At 52.8% G+C, this 4498-nt stretch overlaps 1 pseudogene; it reads left to right on the forward strand.

Moving 5' to 3' along the window:
- The first annotated feature begins 350 nt into the window (after positions 1-350).
- LOC146763312 (uncharacterized) lies at positions 351-3783 on the forward strand (annotated as a pseudogene).
- Positions 3784-4498: the final 715 nt, after the last annotated feature.

The following is a 4498-nucleotide window of genomic DNA, read 5'->3' on the forward strand; positions in this document are numbered from 1 at the left end:
ATCCCCCCTGGAGCAGGGTGTCCCCTCTGTGCTGCAGCCCCAGGGCTCGGGCAGAGCTCAGCCAATCAGAGCCCGCGGCGCTGATGACTCACCAGTTGCCAGGCAGACTCGCAGCTCCCCGCGTTCCCCACCTGGACCCACCTGCGCCCCCCCTCGGCCCCATGGCCCCGCGAGGGGAATTTGGGGAGGTGGGAGTGGGGCAGCGCCAAGGCCGGGCCCCCCCGCGCTGTCCTGGCGGGAGCGGCTGCAGTGGGGACCGAGTGCGGGCGGGAGCGGCCGAGAGCCCAGCGCTGCCCCAGCCCGACCTGCCCCAGCTCCATCCCTGCCCCTGCGCTGGGATGCGGTGGGTCTGGGGGGAAGAGGGAGCCGGCAGTGGGTGCTGGGCCTGGGGGCAGGAGGAGAAGGGAAGGAGAAGCAGGCTTGAGGAACAGAATGGTCAAAGGATGCAGGTGGCAGGAGAGGGTGGGATTGTGCAGGAGAAGGAGGAATAGGAGGAGGAAGAGGAGTGTGAGGAAGAATAGGGACACCGGAGGAGGAGGAGAAGAAACAAGGATCACCACAAGGTTCCATCCCTCCTTGTATCTATAGCCTCCCCTCAGCCCCAGGAGCATTGTCACCCCACATGCAGCACGTGACTGTTGAGGGGTTCCACGATTTTCACAAGGGTGAATCACGGCATTTCTCAGCTTTATTGGGTTAAATGTTGGTGCTTTATTTTTTTTAGGGGCTGAATCTTTATGTTTTGGAGGAATTTTTTACTGAATCTTGATGTTTGGGGAGGTTTTGATCTGTGTCTTAAAGTTTTGAGGATTTTTATGCTGAACCTTGGTGTTTTGGAGGTTCTTATAGACACACAATGCCCAATGACTTGGTGAGATGAAGTGGGGACAGGAGAAACTCCCAGTCCAAGATGCTCTGTTCTTTTTTTTTTCCCCCAGACCAGGATTTTTCATTCCCGGGGAGGAATGAAAATGGAGGAAATGGAGGAGGAGGAAAAGCCCTGGAGATCCCGCACAAGGAGTGGCAGCAAACCCAGCCCAGGGAGCTGCAGGGAGGAAAGAGCCCCCCTGAGCCAGGAAGGTGGGCAGAGATCCAGCCAGAGCTCAGAGCTGGTGGAGAAGCCTCGTGGCAGGGAGAAGCCCCACAAGTGCTAGGAATGTGGGAAGGGTTTCAGCCGGAGCTCCCACCTGATCGAGCACCAGGTGATCCACACTGGGGAACGGCCCTACGAGTGTGAGGAATGTGGAAAGTGTTTCAGGTGGAGCTCCAGTTTGAAACTTCACCAGAGATTCCACACCGGGGAGAGGCCCTTTGAGTGTGGGGAGTGTGGGAGGAGCTTCAGCCAGAACTCCATTCTGATCCAACATCAGAGGATCCACACTGGGGAAAAGCCCTTTGAGTGTGGGGAATGTGGGAAGAGCTTCAGCCAGAGGAGCAGCCTGATACAGCACTCGGTAATCCACACTGGGGATCGGCCTTATGAGTGTGGTAAATGTGGGATGAGCTTCAGCCAGAAGGGCTACCTGATGCAACACCAGAGGATCCACACTGGGGAAAAACCCTATGAGTGTGGGGAATGTGGGAAGAGCTTCAGGCACAGCTCTGGCCTGAGGAGACACGAGAGGATCCACACTGGAGAAAAGCCCTACGAGTGTGGGGTGTGTGGGATGAGCTTCAGCCTCAACTCCCAGCTTACGGAACACAAAAAGATCCATACTGGGGAAAAGCCCTACAAGTGTGGGGAATGTGGGAAGAGTTTCAGGGAAAGCTCAGCCCTGATTCGGCACCAGGTGATCCACACTGGGGAACGGCCCTACACCTGCTTGGAATGTGGGAAGAGCTATGGGTGGCACTCAGACCTGAGAAAGCACCAGCGCATCCACAGCGGGGAGAAGCCCTACGAGTGTTCCCAGTGTGGGAAGAGGTTTCAGATCAGCTCCAGTCTCCTCGTACATCAGCGGAGTCACACAGAGGAGAGGCCCTACCGCTGCCCCGACTGCGGGAAGGGCTTCAAGCACAACTCCAATCTCACTGTGCACCGGCGCATCCACACCGGGGAGAGGCCCTACGAGTGTGGGAAGTGTGGGAAGAGCTTCTCACAGAGATCAGCCTTGATCAAACACCAAAGGAGGCGCCACTAAGGGGGGAAGCCCTGTGAGTTCCCCAAGGGTGGGAAGAGCTTCTTATGCTCCTTCCAGCTCCATTCCCTATGGGAGGATCCACGTTGGATGATCCTCAGTGACCTTCATTGGACAGTCTTGGTGATCTATGGGCCTGGTTATCTGTGTTGGGAAGACTCTTGACTGGGAGGCTCCACATCTTCCTCGTTCCCTCTGGGCACCTAGATAAACCCAGTGGCAGGAACATCCACTGGGGCACAGACCAACAATGGGAATTCCTTGGGGAGAGCAGATTTAATGACTTCCAACTCCATAAAATCTTTTGCATTCAATCCTATCTTCTGGTGGCATCAAGGAATACTGAATGGTCTTGGAGGTATGTCCTAGGTTGACTATATGATGCTTGTATCTCCAGTTGTCTGTTCTGTTTATAGTGAGTTATAATTTTTGCACCTTTAAGACTTGTTCCGAGAGCAAAGGAGGGAGAGAAGGGCAGAGTTTGTTTTCAGAAACTGCACTCACTCCTCCACATTCTTGCTCCTGGGCCGGGTTGTCTGCAGATGGACAGACAGAGGTACAGATCTCTCCTTTGCTGTTAATTAGTTTTAGCTAGCTGTGGCAGAGAAGTTCCCTGGACTGTGGCTGTTTTTCCCTTTTCTTTGGACCTGTTTAAACCTGCTCTGGCCTGAACACCCAGAAGAGCACTGGCAGCTCACACCTGTGGCCCAGCGGGCCAGGCCTGGACTGTGGCATTTCCAGCACCGGAGGGACTGATAAGAGACTGAGTGAGCTGAGCTACAACCCACGGAGGGACTTCCTGACTTTGTCTCTCTTTTAGAGCAGCAAGAGGTTTTATTGTTTAATATTGTTTAGGTTTTATTCTTTAAAAAACAGTTTTTTCGACTTTTCTCCAAGGAGGTATTTTTACCAAACTGGCTGGGGGAGGAGCCAATTGAATCTGCTTTCCAGAGGAATCCCTTTGGAGGTTCTCTCCCAAATTTGCTCTGAACCAGGACAAGGTCTTTTCCAACTTCAGGGATTCCACGATTTTGATTTCCTATTGCCCAAGGGTGTCTTCTGCAGCCAGATGGTGGAAAAACTGGGGAAAAGACCAAGATTTTGGAGACAGTGGGGTAGAAACTCCACCAAAAAGGTTCTTCCCTCCACCCAAGCACGTGGATCCTCAGCCGGCATGGACATGGAAGTCTTTTTCTTTTGGCCTTGATTTTGTTTTCATTTCTCTTTATCCCTTTAAAATATCCAATATTGAAGTAAAAATAGACATTGAACTAAGTTAGTGGATGTGGTCATGGTAGGACATAGACATGGTGGGACACGTGTAAGAATGTGCCCTCTGTTGACAGAGTAAACAAGTTAACCTTTTGTTCCCTTAAAAAGGACAAAGGCCAGGTGTTTCTCTCCTCAATTTGGTTGAAAGACACCTCATAGGACCTCTGGGACTTCACCTCAAACTTAAGGGTAGCTAATTGGACAGGAGCCAAAAAGTCCCACCTAAGCAATTCCCTAGAAAAGAAGAGAACAAAAGAAGTTAATTGCTTTTGTGAAGTGTTTTAGCAAGAGCAAGAACCTCTTGCCCTGACTTGGCTTTTCTCTGTAAAAAGCTTTTTCATTTTTGACTTTTATTAAAACTTTTTATTCCCAACACTGTCACATGAGCCATCCTGCTTGTTTTATGCCACCTGAGGTAGCTGAGCTATCAAGGGTATAATGCTTATCTCTGAGAGCTTATAAGACCAGGCTCAAAAAGAGAAAAAGCATTAGACATGGAGAGTGACATGGGCACGCATGGACATGGAGGGGGACAGGGCCATTCCCTAGGGACATGGGGAGACACAGGCATGGATGGAGACATGGGGGACAGTGACAGGGATGGAAACATGGTGGGGAGATAGCCATGGGTGAGGACATGGTGGGACATGGCCAGTGACAAGTGGGGACATGGCCATGGCTGGTGCCATGGGAGGAACTTGCAGGGGATGTGGGGGATGCTGGGTTTGAGGGAGTTGAGGGTTCCTGGGCAGGACTTGGACCTTGCTGAGGCCTTTGGGGAGCCCAGGCCGAGCGGCTCCGGCTGCACTGGGAGACCCTGGTGGAGGTTCTGGGGCAGCTGCTCAAGGACCCCTGACCTGGAGCCCCAGGTGGGCACTGGGCTCCTGGAAGGGGATGAACATCCTTGTCCCTAGGAGGGAAATCCCAACACCCCCAGGGTGTTGGGGACAGCTGAGGGGCCACAACAGGGAGGGGAAAGCCCAACAGAGCTGTCCTCCTCCTAAGCTACATCCTAAATATCCCAAAACTCAGGGATTCCTCCCAGGAAAAAGCTGCCAGGAGCTGCCTGAATTGAGGGAAAGGGGGGA

Source organism: Lonchura striata, chromosome 4A (assembly GCF_050655825.1).
Source record: "Lonchura striata isolate lonStrDom1 chromosome 4A, ASM5065582v1, whole genome shotgun sequence".
NCBI classification, from domain to species: Eukaryota; Metazoa; Chordata; class Aves; order Passeriformes; family Estrildidae; genus Lonchura; species Lonchura striata.